Source organism: Gekko japonicus, unplaced genomic scaffold (genome assembly GCF_001447785.1).
Source record: "Gekko japonicus isolate JY-2015 unplaced genomic scaffold, Gekko_japonicus_V1.1 scaffold1631, whole genome shotgun sequence".
NCBI classification, from domain to species: Eukaryota; Metazoa; Chordata; class Lepidosauria; order Squamata; family Gekkonidae; genus Gekko; species Gekko japonicus.
In genome coordinates, this window is record NW_015168700.1 from 105,278 (window position 1) to 123,410 (window position 18,133).

At 46.8% G+C, this 18,133-nt stretch overlaps 1 protein-coding gene across 1 annotated transcript in view; it reads right to left on the reverse strand.

The window, feature by feature from the left end:
• The window catches only part of SNX29 (sorting nexin 29), a 206,519-nt gene that overhangs the window by 76,874 nt on the left and 111,512 nt on the right, over window positions 1-18,133 (reverse strand). The window lies entirely within an intron of this gene.

Here is an 18,133-nt window from a genome sequence, read left to right on the forward strand (position 1 = left end):
ATCCTATTCCGTGTACATCAAAAAGAATAATCTGCCTGGGGAAATAGTGGGTAGATTCTCAAAGCGACATGTGAGGGATTCTATCCTGAAAGCCACTACAGGAACACCCTCGAAAATCGGGGACAACACCATCAGGATTCTAAAAGACATTCCATTTGGAAATAAGACAAAAGAGAAAGAAATATAAAGACTTAATCCTTTTTCTTCAAACAAACAGCATTGCCTACAGATGGTTAATTCCAGAAGGAGTCATTTTCAAACTACAAGATAAAAAAGAAAAGATTGACTCTGTTTCCAAAGCACGTGAGTGGGACGACAGGAGTCAAAGGCTCTGATTGGGAGCTTATGGAGTCCTAGCCCTAGGCTGAGCGACGGATGAAAGTTTTGGTTTGTGCCCATAAGGGCGGGAAGACACAGTGGGTGAGCGTTGCCACTGTGTTTCTGGGGACGACTTAGGAGAGGATCTGCGAGACCATGGCTTGTTCCAGGATTTCACTTTGGATAGTTTAGGAGCCGACGTGACTCCTAGATTTCATGACGTCTTTATACTTTTGTCTAGGTCTTGCAGGACTGTATCCGTCGTGGCACTGAAAAGGCCCTCACCTTTGAATGGAAGGTCTTCAATGAGAGTCCTGGTGTCCTGTGGTAGGGCAGTAGAACGCAACCAGGTGTGACGTCGGAGGATAACTGCTGAAGTCAGTGTTTTGGCAGCCGCATCCAATGTGTGCTTAGCTGCATTGAGCTAATGCTTAGCCAAAAGCATTCCCTCCTTTTGAATCCTGCGAGTCTGACGGTTAGAGTCCTCAGGGATGGTTGCGATAAAACTCGGACATCTGCTCCCAAAGAGCAAACTGATATCTCCCCATACATGCTGTATAGTTAGAGGTCTTGATGCCAAGTGCTCCCACAGAATAAAATTTTCTTTCAAACGAATCAAGTTTCCTTCCTTTTTTCTCAGAGGGGGTGGAATGACTGTGTCTGCCCTTGGAGGAGGAGGTGACTACGATAGAATTAGGTTTAGGGTGGGTAAATAGAAATTCAGCACTCTGCTCCTGCACCTTACACATACGATCTACCCTCCGGCTCAAGATGGGGGTAGATGCCGGGTGTGACCATGGGTCTTTAGTCACCTGAAGGAGGACTGAAGTCATCAGTAAGGCAATCAGGGTAGAGGTGTCCATCTGGACGATATCAAACACAAAGTCTGTCACAGTAGGCAGGGGTTGCACCGTAGACAGAGTGAGCGTGTTAGCCATCCGCTTGATGAAATTCCCATAGGATTTTAAGTCTTCCGGAGGGGAGATTGGGAGAGAATCGCCCACTTGTTGAGGTGGCGAGGGTTCCACTGGAGGATAGGGGTTTTCGTCCCCTGATTGGGAGGAAGCGTCTGAAGAGATGGAATGCTCAGACGGTTTGGGAAAAGACATAGGTAACATCGGTGTCAATGGAGTCAGATTCAATGGATCTCTAAACTTTGGAATTGTCAGGTGCGACGGTTTGGGAGGTTTGCCCATCAGCCTCGACGTTTGGGGCTTTACAAACCACGGCATCAATGGAGGATCTCAATACCAGGAGAGATGGGAAGAGGTGGACTGACGCGCCCATTACATTGGTTGGGGTGGGAACCACAGCATACTGCCTGAAAATGGATAGGCCCCATACATGTATTGCCACTGCCGTTAATCCAGGAGTGCGATGGCGGTGGGTGGATCAATGCCGATGGCCTGTCTTGATTAACAGGTTGGAGCTGTGAAGGATGGACAAATGCATTGGCTCCGCGGTCTGAGTGCAGACTTTCGACACTGGAAGACTGGGAGATCTGTGTTAAGTCCATATCGTGCTCAGAGTCAATGAGCTGGATAGGACGCAGCGAAGGTGACCGAATTACACCTTGTGGCTGCTCTCTGCTCGAAGAGTCAAGGGAAGCAGCCCCCATAGGATTTGGTTCCGTGGCCCTCTGAGGAGTCAGTGGAGATTGCACAGGGGGAGTTTTCTTATGCTTTTTATGCTTGACTGGCCAATTGTCTTTGCACTCCCTGTGTTTTTTAGAGGGAGTATGGGCTTCGGACTGAGATATCTGTGCTGAACGTTTCAGCATCGGGCGGTCGACATCTACATGAGTTGGTATCGGGGACGGCGCAGTCGTTGATGCTGAGGCAGCAGTCACTGTCGACGCATGCCCTGAAGTGTCCTGTGACGACATTGGTGAAAGCGCTAACTCCAAAAGCGCGACGCGAAGTCTGGCAGCTCTGTTCTTCCTTTTCTGCTTTGAGAACTTTGCGTAATGAGCACAAGAGTCCACTCGGTGCAGTTCCTCAAGGCACAAAAGACAAAGCGAGTGTCCATCTGGTGTGTGTAGGGGGTGATTTTGCTGCCACACTTAAGGCACCATTTAAAGAAACGACAGAGTCCAAAAGGAAATAAATCCGTAGTAACAAAGTCCTTTCACTTAACAAAAAAGAAACAAGAAGAAAATGAAGAAACTTTGAAGAAAAAGAGGAATAGGCCTAAAAGCCCAAATTTTTACCGACCAAAGTGGAGAAGATCCTACCAGCACGGTAGTCAGAAGAGAACTGGAGGGATTGTCATGCCCCTCCCTTAGTCATGCGCAGTGAGGCCGGCGCATGACGAGGGAGTAGGCGTGAAAATCCCTTTTGCTTTTCAAGAGGAACTGATGGAGGTTGGTGCAGGAGCACTATATCCCAGAGGTTTAAATGCACAGAGACCACGAAGAAGATCTGGGCCTGCCAAGCCTTCTCCCCAACCCCCGGCACTGACAGTAAGGCCCGGGCCCACCAAGCCTTCTCCCATGACTCCTGGCACCTGTATGGCTCCCAGCCACTGGGCCCGCCAAGACTTCTTCCCCGTCCCCCGGTGCTGACGGTGAGGCCCGTGCAGCTCCCAGCCACTGGCCTGCCAAGCCTACTCCCCCGCCCCCCCCCAGGACAAACAGCGAGGCCTGGGCCCACCAAGCCTTCTCCTCTGCCCCCCAGTACCGACGGCGAGGCCCGCACGGCTCCCAACCCACCAAGCCTTCTCTCCCCCCCCCCACAACGGCAGGGAGGCACAGTTCCTAGTGTGTTCTCTGTGCATACGCAGGGAACGCTCTTTTACTTTTGGGGGGATTTAAGTATCCCCCTTTGTTGTGTATGTAATATAATGTATGAAGGTATTGAGCTTGAGTCTGACTAAGGTATTGTAAAATGACCTATCGGAACAAAGGTAGTTCTGGAGGGAAGCAAAGGGATTGGTCTTTATGTACGATATTTGATTGGACCTTATCTGACATGTGGGCGTGGCTTGCCAAGCCCGGACAGTTAAAAAGGAGCCTGTTGCTCCATTGTTTGTCTCGTTCTGGTTCTTCTGACTTCGTGTTCAAATAAAGCTGTTCACCTGCTGCCTCGAGTCTCGTATTTAACACCCTTATAGTTTTTTCTACATTTCAGATTTTTCTGCTCTCCTGGGGAGTGCCCCAAGTGTGCAGGAAAATCTCTTTGCTCCCTAGGTGCCCCAGGTGTGCATGCAGAGTGGACCTTGGCTATTAGCTATATAAATGTCTACTTTTCTTGGTGAGACTCAAGGTGAATTATACCATTTAAAACAATGCAGTAAGAACCACATACAAACTAAAGTGAGTAAAAGTGGGGAAGGGAAATTAGAGAATAATGCACTAAACCCAGGATAAGACATACAAGTAATACAGCACAAGTGAATTGCAAAACTGGGAGTGATGTCTTATTCTAAAAAGCTGGCAAACACCCAAAGATTGGGCCTTTAGATTTTTTCATAACATGAGATCTAATCTGCTGAGCTCACAGAGAGGAGAGGCTTGTTGGCTTGAACAACTTTGCAAAACCTAGAATTCCTATCAAGAACTAAGAACTGTAGCACTATATTACTGAAATTTATGCATTCAGTCATATATCTATATTATGTTTGCTTAATTCCACCCCTTCACTGCCTTCCTTTCTACGCTTGCTATGCTTTCTATTCTACTTAATTCTATTACAGGGGCTCACTTCACAGCCTCATTTGACTTAATTAAAGACTCAATGCAAGCTTGTTTGGATAAGATCAAACACATAATGTTTTCTATGAAACCAATTAAACAATTCTATATTCATATCCCAGTTGTCTCCTGAATAATCAGCCTCAAGACAACAGTTCCACTTCAGCATAAAAGCAACTAGTCAACTTATTCAATCAATATAAATTATATAGTGAAACATGATTTTTTTAAAAACACACAGCGAAGCATATGGTACCCTGTCACTGTCTGCAAGGACTGTGAATTCAAAATGGAAACAGGATACATGTAAACCTCCGATTTCGAAACTTAAACTTGCATGTGAAGATTCAGAATTTCAGAATCTGACAATGTAACTCTAAAGAGAGTTGCAACTCTGCTTAAAAGTGCGCTGAAAATGCTGACCTACCCCACAGATTTGATTTTCAGTCGAGGCTCCTTTGAGCCTTCCTGACCCTTGTTTAAACTGTATGGCACACTGTTCAGAAAATACATCTGGGTCTCGACACAATATTGTTACTATACAAAGAGTTAATGACATTTATCTACATTATATCCTGCTTTTCAGAGCACTGTCTTTCAAAGTGCCCCATGTCAATCAAAAGACAACAACTATTTACCTGGAGATGCTGCTTCTTTAAACATTCAAGTATTTGCTCTGAAACTCAGCTCTGACCGCACACCCTTCTCCCACAATGCTTTTACAGCAGCAAAATGTCTTTAAAGCATCCAATGACAAATACAGAAAGTCTCCAGCTAAAATAATGGATTTAACAAAGTGACAGAATAAAAGGTAGAATTTATACCCAATAAGGGCCAGCATCTAGGTTTCACATTCAACACACTCCAGTTTTTCCAACCGCTACATTTCACTTCCCCAGGCATTCCATCAACTGTCAAACTTGAACTCTCGTTTGCCATATTTTGGGGAGGGAAATTCTTTAGGGTGTGTGTGTGAGTGAGCGAGTGTGTGAACGGCTCTGCTGTAGTGGTGATGTAACTCTTCCTAAGATACCCCCCTATACAGGGATAACCTTGGATGTGACTGTGCTTGCTTCACTGTCTTAGAGAAAGTAATGGTATATTTACAGGTGGGGCTGTAGAGTGTGCAAAAGCTAGGCGGGACAGTTGTGGGGTATGATTGGACGGGACCCAAAGGGGGGGCCTGGTTTGAACTGTCTATAATTGGGGATTTTGCCGCCAGAACCTCAGTTCTGACACAATTCTGGTCTCAGCCTGGAACACCTTTATTCATCAATAAACAAATCACTGCCAGAGAGTGTTGTTGAGAGTAACTTTGTCCGAGAGTCTGACACCAACAGGGGACAGTACTACAATTTCAAGGCCACAATGACAAGTCGTGAGGAAAATCCCCATTGACAAAGGGAGGATACATATCCTTAGGCATTGTTCCTGGGCACCAACAAACCATTGTTAAGGGGATGAGCCTCAAGGATCTACAGATTTGCTCTACCCTCCCCTTGTCAAACTAATTCATGCTGAAAAGCACCACAACAATTCAGAACAGGTCAAAATGCAAATTTAGTTTTCTCGTCCTCGTTCTCTCTTTAAAAACATCCTTATGGGCCCAACTAGAACTAAGGTAATGTTTACCACCATACAACAATGACCCAATATAATCTGGTCATTTTGATAGGTTTTATGGCTTCTCCAGAAGTTGAGGACATGAAAGAAAGAAAAAACTCTCATCCAAAAATGGGTTCAATCTTTGTCAAACGTCTCTCAAGAGATACATTACTTCAAGCCAAAGCAGCCCATTTTTCAGGAAGGAAACATGAATGTCATTAAAATTATGTATTCTGATCAAGCAAAAATATTAAAATACATATTTCCTGTCCTTATTTTGGGACCTCCACAATCTGATGCATTCAATTTTTATCAGACTCAGGGAATTAAAAGCCACCATACTAATACATTATTCAGATAGAAACCACTTGATTTTACGGCTGAGAGCCACAAAAGTGAAATATTTTTCTGGAGCGATTACTCTACGATATATCACACAGTTTTTATTTTTATAAACTGATCTTGTTCAGCAGCAGTTTCTTGAGGAATCTATTTTAACCATTTGCTTGACCCAAAATCACAGCTACTGCCTTGCTGCAGCAAGAACAGCTCTTGCTATGCTTAAGCTTCAATATTTAGGTGCCCAACTAAGCTCAGTTCTTGGACAAAGCAACATCCTTCACTTCCGAAGACTGCAATAGGAGTGGTCCCAGGTCCTGACTTAACCTCAGCCGCTTGGAGCTCCGTCTGACCACAGCACAACACTATCCGCCTGCGCTCTGTTCCTCCAGATTACTACACTGTCAGGTTAACAACACAAACACAAAACCAATAGTGCAGGAGAAGAGACCAGGTAAAGCAACAGGACATGCCAGTGTTAAAGCCTGGTGCACTAGCTAGGGGGCTAGTGTGATTATGGCTGGCTTCTCATCTGATGCACAGCACCATTCTTTGGCAATGCATTGATAGACGTAGATGATCACTGAAATAGTAGTTGCAAACTTGCAATACCTCAAAGACTTAACAAAAGCACTTGAATTTTGCCCTGCATCCTCTCCTCCACAACAGAAACATGCTGCATTAACATCTCCTTATGTATGTATAGTGCCATCAAGTTGCACTATAAAATCCCATAGGGTTTTCAAGACAAGAGATGTTCAGAGGTGATTTGCCATTGCCTGCATAGTGACCCTGGACTTCCTTGGTGGTCCCCAAACACTAACCAGGTCCAGGACCAGCCTTGCTTAGCTTCCGATATTGGGCTAACCTGGGCCAACCAGGTCAGGGCATCTTCTTTTTAAACTTCCCTTAAAGGGTCTGCCACTAGGAAAACAAAACCGAGAAAGCAGCATAATGTCAGGTTCCCAGTCAAATCACTCTCTACACACGCTTTCTTTTATTAAAGGTTTATTTCAGAGGTTTGAGATGCCATGGGTCTGGACTCTTTGTCAGGACTGGGGTACAAGGGTGGGAAAGCAGCATATAGTTACAACCCCAACATTCCATTCATACACGTCAGCTCTACTACAAAGACCATGAGAGATATACGATCTATCACTAGCCAAGCACAGACTCTACTTCAAGGATACTTCCCGTGTGAAAAGATGTCTTTGAGGCACCATGGAAGAATTACTGAAGCTGGCCTCCCTAAAGCTACAGGCATTCACTCCCCCCCTCAGGAATGCAATGGCAGGCGAGGGCAAGCGATAAGCAATAACAATCGGTGGGGTGTAAGGGGAGGGGAAAGGAGAGAACAGAAACGTATTGGGCAGAAATAAAACATGTACAGCTGGTCAAATGCCCGAGTCTGACACATAAGATAAAAGCCTGTTGGGCCCTTGGATGTAAATGCACACTCTCTGGATCACAGCCAACATTTCAACATTTCAGTGGAGATGGTAAAAAATACAGCAATCAATACTGAAAGTAATGAGCCAGAGAATGGGAAGCATATTCTCAGCTTTTAAAAAAAACAAACACACAACTGTACCCAAGTTGTTCAAAAGCCAAAATACTGAACCACGGATAAATTGTGCCGTTGAAAAGAAATACGTGTGTCTTGTGTGCACATCCATGCAGTACTTACGCTTGTGATGCATAATGAAATTCTAATTTTTCCAGCTTTGGGGAATGGAAAACAGAAATGTAGGTACTGAAGCCTGACCACAGGATGCACACTTCCCACTGGGATTCTGAGATTTCTAATGGGCATTAGAGCACTAACTGGCCTCTCAAATTAGCAGCAGAGCACAGACTATGCATGCAGAAGGTCCCATGTTCAATCCTTGTTCATAAACTGGGCCATAGTTGATGGAATAGTGTACTTGTAAGTCCACTGACATCTCCAGTAAGAAGGAGATCTGGTTAGCAGAGTTGGCAGATACCTCCTGCTACCTGAGAATCAGAAGAATCCACTGCCCGTCAGAGCAGGCGATACATGCTCTGACTCTGTAAAGGGCAGAAAGAAAGGACCAACCCAAAATACACGGGGTGCAAATGTTGTATGCCTGCCACCAAACTCCACGTCTGTAATATGCACAGCATTGGCTGCAAATGAACAAAATCTGTGTCATTCCATTAATCCAACATTAAGACCACACTTATGAGAACATAAACTAGCATATCAATATCATGCAGGATACCAAAGATAAGATTTTTTTATTAGAAGGTCAAGTTACATGCTGGAGATAATGCAATAAATTCAGCGCAAGTCATGAACAAGAGACTTTGCCAGAAGAGAGCACAGGATCACGTTTTAATGGGTGAGGCAAACTGCAAGCTCAAATCATACTTTTTAAAGGTTTAGTTCTTGTATTTCTGTGTCTTTATATCTGGGGAAAGGGCGATGCTGCAGAAGATCTAATTTGTCTAGCATATTGTACAACAATTTACCTGATTTCATACAACTGTAGTAATTATCACTCATGAGAAGCCAAAGAGTTATACTAACTCTCAGCTCAATTACTGGCTCTGTAATTACCACAAGTTTCCTGCTGGCACCCATTTTTATTCTCCCCACCATCAATAAACCCTCACACAATTTTCAACTGCTAATTTGCTCACAGCTAGTTTCTTTTACCTGTAATGTTGTTTTTTAAAGGATAAAGCAGTGAATAAGCTGCGGTGGCTCAAGTGGTTAAGACGCTGAACGGCAGGCTGTGGAAGGTCAGTAGTTCAGCAGTTCGAGACCCGGGTGCCGCATGATGGAGTGAGCTCCCATCCCTAGTTCCAGCTCCTGCCAACCTAGCAGTTCGAAAGCAAGAAATTGCAAGTAGATAAATAGGGACCACTTCGGTGGGAAGGTAACAGCGTTCCGTGCGACTTGGTGTTTAGTCATGCCGGCCACATGACCACGGAAACGCCTTCGGACAGTGCTGGCTCTTCGGCTTGGAAATGGAGATGAGCACCACAACCCTAGAGTCGGTTTCAACTGGCTTTCGAGCAAGGGAACCTTTACCTTTAAGCTGATATAATTATAAAATATTCCCACCAAAAATGGGAGACTATCTGAACTACAACACAAAAAGGGTATAAAGAGATTTTGTTCTTATAATACATAGCTTCCAACGGCTTTGTATCAGTATAGGTTTTATTGTATTTAGCCATAGGCCATTACAAACCAAAAACAGAGAAATCCAGCGGCTTTGTAGTTTCTCTTATTTTGAAAATACCTGACATCTCTACAAAGTTAACATGATCTTCTGTAACATCTCTCTCTCTCTGAGCTGGTAAAGTAAAGCTCAGCAAAAAAAAAAGTAAACACTGTGACAAAAACACACATGACCAGGATTCTGTAGCAAGTACAAGCAACAGCTAAGGGTTTTAGAGCAGTGGCAGAACTACTGTGCACTTGATCAGGGGTCATTTCGTAGAAAAAGAGGTGCAGGAGCTCATTAGCATAACTTATTAGCATAACTTATTTGCATATGTCACACCCCCTGACATCACCAGAAGCGTGTCAGAAGGCTCCTAACCAGCAGTTTAAATATCTCCAAGTGGTCAGCTGTGAACCAAGTTTCAAACTATTAAAAACATACAAGTCTAAATGACAACCAGCTGCTGACCATGTCTATAGATGCATAGATGCATAGATGTATGTACATTTTAAGAGATGCTACTGAGCTTGGGCACCAGCTACAGAAGAAACTGGCAACTAACAGGGCCTGATTACAATTCTTTAAGGGCTCTTCCTTTATGACAAAAGGTCAGGTTGAGTCAGACTGCTCTTAGCTACAGCCTGGGAGGATGGATACCATTTTATACAGCTCTCCAATACACTACCATGCTGTTTTGAACTGCAGCAAAATTTCTAACACTAGGTTCTAGCATTAAGTATATAGGGCCAAAGTCAACACGAAACCTGAACATCTGAAAGCACTTAAGATAAAACTAACAATCCCAAATTAATCAGCTGCTTCCTTTAATTCTACTGCCCAGCACTGTCTCGTCTTCAGCCCAGCTGCCCCTTCCTTCCGCCACTCTGAACAAACATAGAAGAGCACTGCTGGACCAGACCAGTGGTCCATCTAGTCCAGCATCCTGTCTCACACAGTGGCCAACTAGTTGCCCTGGAGGGCCACCACCAGGGCTCCCAAGTACTTACCTTAATTCAGCGGGGGATGTATAGTTCATCGCGGGACTATTCTCACAGGGAAAACACAGGCGCTGCACTATTCGGTTGCCCAGACGTGATGTAGGCACGTAGCTGGGCGACACTCTAGCAATGGGGCTGGAAACTCGATGGTACCATTACCACAGTGTCGCCCAGCTACATGCCTACGTCACGTCTGGGCGACGGAATAGTGCAGCCCCTGTGTTCCAAGCAAGAATCTTCCGGCAGGGAAGCATGTGTCCCCCGCCGGATCGTAGGTAGGTACTTGGGAAACCTAGCCACCACGGACTACAGCTTGCATTCTGCAACGGGAAAGATTCAACTGTTTCCACTCCACCTCAGTTTCCTGCAGTTAGGTCTATGCCCTTTGATCTGCCAGCCTACGTCTTAAACCTGACCAGAAGCATGGAAGGAGGCACTCTGAAGCTTCTCGTGTGTTCCCGTGCTTGGGACAGAAATAAAAACAAATACTTATTTTGGGTGCTGGGGAGGCATGCAAGCACCTAACCCTCCCCTCCCAAAATTGCTGTTGTGAGGATTAAATGGAGAAGGGCAGTACTACGTGAAAAACTGCTTTGGCTCCTGGATCGGGGAGAAAAGTGCCCATTCTGTGGCAGGGCTGGCTCCAGGTTTTTTGTACACTAGGTGAGGCTACCTTCTGGCGCCACCCCACCGGTGCACCCACCCTCCAGGCGGGGCCTGGAGAGAAGGAAGACTTTCCTCCGTGCAAACTCTGCACTTCCCTCAGTCACCGTGGTTAGTAGCCATTGATAGACTTATCCTCCATGAATTGCTCTGATCCTGGCACTGGGGGACTCCCTCCCTTCTCCCCCCCCCACAAGGTGCCCCGCAGTTCCTCCCTCCCCAGCTTGATTTCTAAGTGCTGGCCGGCTCACGGGGACCCTCGCCCTGTTTTGCCGACCCCCCCTGCTGCTTTCGTACTCCAGGCCTTCCCCCCCTCCCCGGCAACAGCAAGCGTGCCTGCGCCACCGGGGCCAGTCGAGCCTGCCCCCCTTCCCACATCGTGACCGTCTCCCCCGAAGCCAGAAGAGTGAATGGGAGGGAGGGAAATGGAAGGAGAAAACAGGGCAAGGGGGGGCACAGCCAACATGGCCATCAAAACCTGCACTCTTAATGAACCCCCAGGGTGGATTCTCCTCCGGTAAGCAGGGAAAGGACTCTGGCTGCGGACTTGTGAAAGTGGCATTCTTAAGCACACTCCGCTCCCAGCCCCGACCACCTCCGCGGGGCGGTCCTGCCGAAGCTCTTCACAGATCCACACGTGCCTAAGAGAGCATCCAAGCAGCCACTTCAGCATCATTAGGCTGGATTAGGCTGAGAGTGTGTGACCAGACCAAGTTCACCCAGCACATTTCTTTTCTCTGGGGAAGACTATAGTTTTGCATGAGATTTCTATAATAAATGACAATAAATCAAAAGTAGGTTTGCAGTTTATGGATACACACCTGAACAGTATACTCAAGATTGCTACAGCACAGACATTTTGATCCAATAATTCAGAGCAACAGATTAACAGTTATCAGAGACTCTTAAACAGACAAAATATTGCAAGAGTGCTAGAGTTTTAAGCATGTTTTATTTAAAGTTAAAAAAAATCTTTCATTGTGTTTGTCTGTGTCCTTTATGAAGTTTACATCTCTTCTACCTGGAATTACATTTTATGACACACATGGCCTGGCCCAACAAGGTCTCATTTATGTCAGATCCGGCTCTCATAACAAATGAGTTTGACACCGCTGCTTTAATCATTCTGTTGCATGGTTACACTAGGACCAAGATGATGTTCTGTATGCAATTTTAAAAAAAGGATTAGGGTAAACTTGACTTAAACCAGGCAAATCTCTCCTGAACAAAACTGATTAACATCCCACTTGACTAATGAGTCAGACTGTGAAATACAAGGTGAAAAATGAAGCAAGAAACATAATGGCTACATAATGAAAATTCATACTGTTAAGTAAGGGGAAAATGGTTAATAGATTTTTATCAAAGGGAGATGATTCACAGCTCTCATATGGAAGCAAGCAATTTCTAAAACCATAATTTGACTTGGTGCCTTTGTATAGAAACGTCTTAAAGATTAGGCATTGTTAGCCAGGAAGGGCACCAAATGGTTTATAGGTTAGGCACAAGCCTGGATGTCCACCACCTTCACCACAAGTAAAACATGCTAATTTCTCATGCCTTGATGGTAGCAGAGAAACTTGAAAGTGAGACAGCAGGAGGATGGCATGTGTGAACACACTAAACATGTGAAACTGCATTATGCTGAACCAGACCACTAATCTCTCAAGGTCAGCTTGACTGGCAGCTGCTCTCCAGTGTCTCAATGCTGGCTACAACAGATGGTCAAGAAAGCAGCAATCTAAAAAACAAACAAACCCTGAATTATGGTTACCATCCTCTATATGGTACCTGGAGTTTCCCCAGAATTACAACTGACTTCCAGACTATACAGGCCAGCTCCTCTGGAGGAAATGGCAGCTTTGTGGGAGACTATGGCATCACACTCCTGCTGAGTACCCCTCTCCAGACACCATTTCATCTTTCCAGGAATCTCCCAAGCCAGACTGGGCAACCCTGCCCTGAGGATAGATAGTTGTTGACTGATGTGCATAGCAGGGGCTTGCATACCTGCCCAGCAATGGCATGCAAAAGCTCCCTTTTGTACCCTAACAAGATGACAACACATGGCAGGATTCTCAACATCAAGTTTTATTCTTCTATCCCTCTTACAACCTTGCACTCTGTTCTTTTCCACCTTTCTTTTCTCTCTTTACTTTGCTTTCTCATACAGTATGGAGATACTAAGTCTGCTGAGGAACAGACTATAACGGGACTCACTTCTAAACATCAACAGTTGAAATCACTTGCAAAGCAGCTGTTAAAACAACACTCCCCATTTATCAGAATTTCACTTGGGGTGGGGTCACTGTGAGAAGGGGTTATCAGTGGGTGAGAAGAAGGGGTTATCAGTTGTGAGCTGTTAGCTTTTTTATACTTTGTATTTTTATCCTGCTTTATATTTATGATGTTTGTTTTATACTGTTGTGAACCACCCCGAGCCCCAATTTGTGGGGTAGGGGGTATATAAATTGAAATAATCAATAAACAGGATTTCAAAAGCATCTTTGACTTGGTGCTTGTAGTGGCTTTTTTGGGAGGAAGTCTCAAGTTTTTCTCACAACTATACACAATTGCATAAGAAAACACAAGACGTTAGCATTTACAAGCTTCATATATGTACATTCACAAAGGAGAAACTTGCATCTCAGCAATATTTCTGAAAAGTATGGCAATCAACAGAAAATGAACAGAAAGCATTTTTCTGTGGATCAGAATCTTAGTCATCCTCCCAAGACTTCCTAGTGCTCCCTGCTTAAGTAGCAGAGACCCTAGCCCAGAGACCACCATTCAGAAGGAAACCCCACTCAGGGAACCGGCAAAATCAGGAGGAAGCCCCCACTGATCCATCAGCCACCAAACTCCCTACAAGAACAATAATGGTAGTGAACGGGAGTCAAGGTTTCAGACAGAGCAAGCTGCACTCATGTAGTCACTATCATGGTCCTAAATTGGAAGGAGTGAACAAAGAACTAAGACTGTCAGGATCAGGGCCACTAGGGCTGCCAAGCCGTGGCGGGGGATCCATGCGTTTTCACCGGATCCCTGCCGCGGGGGACAGCGATACGCGTTGCACCACCGTCGCCAGGATGTGACGCTACACGTCGCTCTGGCAAAGGGGCTGTTTGGAGTCCCGTTGCCAGAGCGACGCGTAGCGTCACATCCTGGCGACGGCGGTGCAACGCATATCGCTGTCCCCCGCGGCAGGGATCCTGTGAAGACGCACGGATCCCCCCCAGTGGCTTTGCAGCCCTAAGGGCCACACTAGTGTCTCATAAAAACCCTCAGTTGCTATCTGAACTTAGCTGGTGGAATGTGGCTAAACCAGCTCCAGCTGCTTGCAGGTGGCTGCATGGCTCCCTTGCTATCCTGTATGCTGAACAACAGGCTCCTTATCTTGTCCTGGAATTACTGGACACTTCCTATTCTGAGCTGTGCTCCAAGTTGCCATGCCACTGACTGGGCTAGACTGTGTCCCTCCAGAAAGGAAAACAGGACAGCTTGAATGGTCCATCATAAATACTTTTAAGTATTCATTAATGGCAGCTCATGTCAGTTGAAGCCCATACAGTATCTGACCTCTTCTAAAAACTGCATGAATTAAGCCGCATTGGGATGGGGAGTCCCTACATCAAACTGGTTTCATAACCAAGGAGAGTGAGGAAACCATGTTGAAAAATACAAGCTAAGAAAAAAGGTAACATATCTATTGGGACTTGTGGAGTAGCAAGGAAGAGAGCTTTTTAAAGGGAGTAGGGCATGGCATGGCATTCTTTATTCTTGCACACTTCCTGTCACAGTTGTTACGGCATCAAAACTGCGCTTGAAGTTGTTTTGCCCTGAAGTCATGGTTGTTATTTCATGAATATGTAACATGAGCAAGCCCATAAAGAACAGGAGAGGGGGGGAAATACTTGCAAAAAAACACACAGAAAATACACAACTTGGCCTCAGCCTTTGAACCCCACTGCTATCAGTGGGCTCTTTTCAGCAGCCAAACATTTGTTGCGACAGAAATCCACGGGAATAAATAAGACATTTAAAAAATCATTTTTCTCACTTCCTTCCCAAAAGAATAATTCTGGAATCCTGTAGCATAAATCACGGAATAATTCTGTTCAGCTTGTGTTTTAAAAAACACAGATACCTCCCCACACCCCACTATTTATACTGCAAAACACATCACAACCCAACCCGGGGGGGGGGGGGGAGTTCTCTGTACTTGAGAGCTGCATTAAGGATATATGAAAACACTGTTTTCACAGAGGATATCATAGAGATGGCATGTAGAAATGGGGGGGGGAGTACTATTGCAGTTGAGACTTGCCTTCTAGTCTAGATGTCAGCTATGCTGCCACAGCAGGTGGGGGGGGCGATGAAACTCGTCCTCATCCCTCTGGTATTTTGTCTTTCGATTCCCACTCACCGGCTTATCTTGTAGCTCAAGCGAATGACCTTGGCGTTGCTTTCTGCAGGCTTTGCTGAGAACCTCGACTCGTTAGTTTTAGGCACAATTTCTTGGTTTGAGACTGTTCTTGGCAAGACGCTGACAGAGTGTTAGAACTTCTTTAGTCTGTGACCCTCGTACCTCACCCTGAGCGACGGGGATGGCGTGGAAGTGCCAACCACTTCGGGGGAGGAAATCCCGGCTACGACCACTGAGACTCCCGTCATCATCACGGGAGCAAGTGGAGGCACAGAGTACAGAGTACCCGTACAAGACCCGTACTCGTGGGCCCACTTCTCTACCGACATACGTGAGTCGAGGGTGACTACCCCCCGGCCAGGGAGTGGGAGCCGTTATGACTACCTGCCCTACAGAGAAACTGGTTATGCTGTGGAGAGGCCGATCGGTGGAGATGACCAGTTCAGGAGGCTGCAATGTCAGATGCAGGCTCAACAAGAGGAGCTGTGGTAGGAGATGATGTTGGATATCGCTCGCCTCATCGCCCAGACGGTGCAGCATAAGATGCAGCTGCAGCAACCGACGGCGCAAGCTCAGGCCCCTCCTGTTCCACAGGCACCCCCGCATTGGTACTGGTTCCTGGAAGGCCTGGGGGCCCCTTGCCGCCGCCAGTCCCTGTTCCAGTGGCTCGGGTCCTTGACCGGCCAAAAGAGTTGCTGAATGCCACTTTTGACAAGATGCCCTAGAAGTTAGCCTTCTTTGTGCTGCAAGTGCAGAAGTTTGTGCAGGATTGGGGTCATCTCTTTCCCACAGTGGAGCGTCAGGTGGATTACATCGGGTCAAAGCTGCGAGAGCGTGCAGCTGACTGGTATGTCAGCCTCCACAACCTGCACAGGCCTGAACTCCGCGAGGTACAGTCGTTTATGTGGGTGCTACGTTGGTGGTACGAAGACCTGATGGAATGGGAGAAGGCTTGCAACTACATCTGGAACCTGAAGCAAGGGAACCGGTCAGTGCGTGAGTATTCCGATGAATTCAAGATGTACGCGGCCACAATCCAAGGCTGGCTGGAAGCGGTACTGGTCGAGCAGTACTTTGGTACTTTGGGACTGAACCACCAAATCCTGGAAACCATGCTCCATAATGTGCATCCCATCTTGCTGAATGTTTGGGTGCGCGAGGCCAGGGATGCCTCCAAGTGATTAAAATGCACGCTCCTGGGGCGTACCCAAAGCACCCTCAAAGGCGCTGCCGCCAAAGCAGAGAGAGCCAGTGCGAGATCTGCGGCAGGGGCTTTGCCTTCGTTGTGGAGAGTCCGGCCATTATGCCGCTTCCTGCCCTGCAGTCCTCCCCCCCCCCCAGCCCCAAAGGGTCCCAAGAAGACAGGGGCCGAGACCCCTTAGTGCCCGAGGGCTCTGCAGCTGGGTACTGCAACAGGAGGTGAAGAAGACAGCCCTGAGCCAGTGGGAAAAGACCAGGACCTGTTGTAAAAGGCGCAGAGCAGCAGGTCCGACAGTAATTAGCGCCACAAACGGTGAGCAACAACCCTCTGTTTTTCGTGACTATAACAGTTCTTAACCCCGAAATGGGAACGCAGGTGAAGGTGAGGGCTCTGGTAGACTCAGGGTGTGCGAGAGACTTGATCAGCCCTTCCATAGTAACAGGGTTGGGTGTCCCAGTGCAAAAGCTAGCAGAGCCCCTGAGTTTCATGCAAATGGATGGCTCGGCTATGAAAGAGCCGCGTAGGTACCAAACAATAACTATTCGGATGGGGACGGGGTCCCACTGGGAATACCGGGCCTTTGTGATATACCCAATGGCCCAATTCTCCATGGTTCTAAGCAGTCCATGGTTGCGCAGCCACGACCCACACATCTTGTGGAGCGAAGGAACTGTGAATTTCGTGACTGAGGGGTGCCAGAACCACACCTGGTCACCTGGGAGAAGCCCCCCATGGACCCTTGGTTCGGGTCTGCCTCGCACAAGAGGAGTTGAACTCCATCCCGAGGGAATATAGACATTTGGCTAGAGTGTTTGAGGAGGAAGAGGCAGATGAGCTGCCTCCCCACTGTAATACAGACTGTACTATTGAGATCTTGCCAGGGCACAAGTTACCCAAAGGGAAGTTATATTCTATGAGCCCAGCTGAGCAAGAGGAGCTGTGAAAGTTTATTGACAAACATACACCTGTGGGCTCAGACCGATTTACAGTTACTCATGTCATGACAGTTGGACTAACAATACTCATGGGGGATAGGGAAGACAACATACAGTAATTTTAATTACACACACGTTGTAGCTGCCCGAGGATTAATCTGCGGGCTGGATCAGTCGTGTTCCGACGGCATGTATTCTTGTCGGCTGGCTGATGACGTCAGGGCTTCTTGATGTCGCGCTGCCACACTGCCACCGCCTGGCCGACTCGCTCCACTGCAGGGATTCCGAAACAGATCTTTCATCTTTTGATCTTGCCGTGCCACAGAAATTACACTTGGCAGCTAACACCTTCCCAAAGGGAGTGGTGTGCCCACCCCCTTATGGGTGGTCCTCAATTTATCTACTTGCCGAAGCTTTCGAATCGCTGGGTGGACGATGAGCTAGGACAAGGCTTGGTTGCTCACACCAGCACAGGGCTAGAACTGACAAAGCTTGGCAGTTCAGATGTTATATTTAAGCAGGGGAATTATCCCCTGCGCCACTGCTCCCCAATCTCTCTGGGGTCCCATCAAATGTAGCTTCCAGCAAGTCATTGGGACGGTGTTCGCAGGGAGGTTCCTGGGGCTATGGAGCTGGGACCAGCGGACCCACTGGCACCAAGGGTTGGGGGGCTGGTAAGGGAGGAGGTACCCACAGGAGCAGGTATCACGGGGGAGGCCTCGCCAGGGCGGGACACTGCAGCCGCAACTCGTCTTGCACT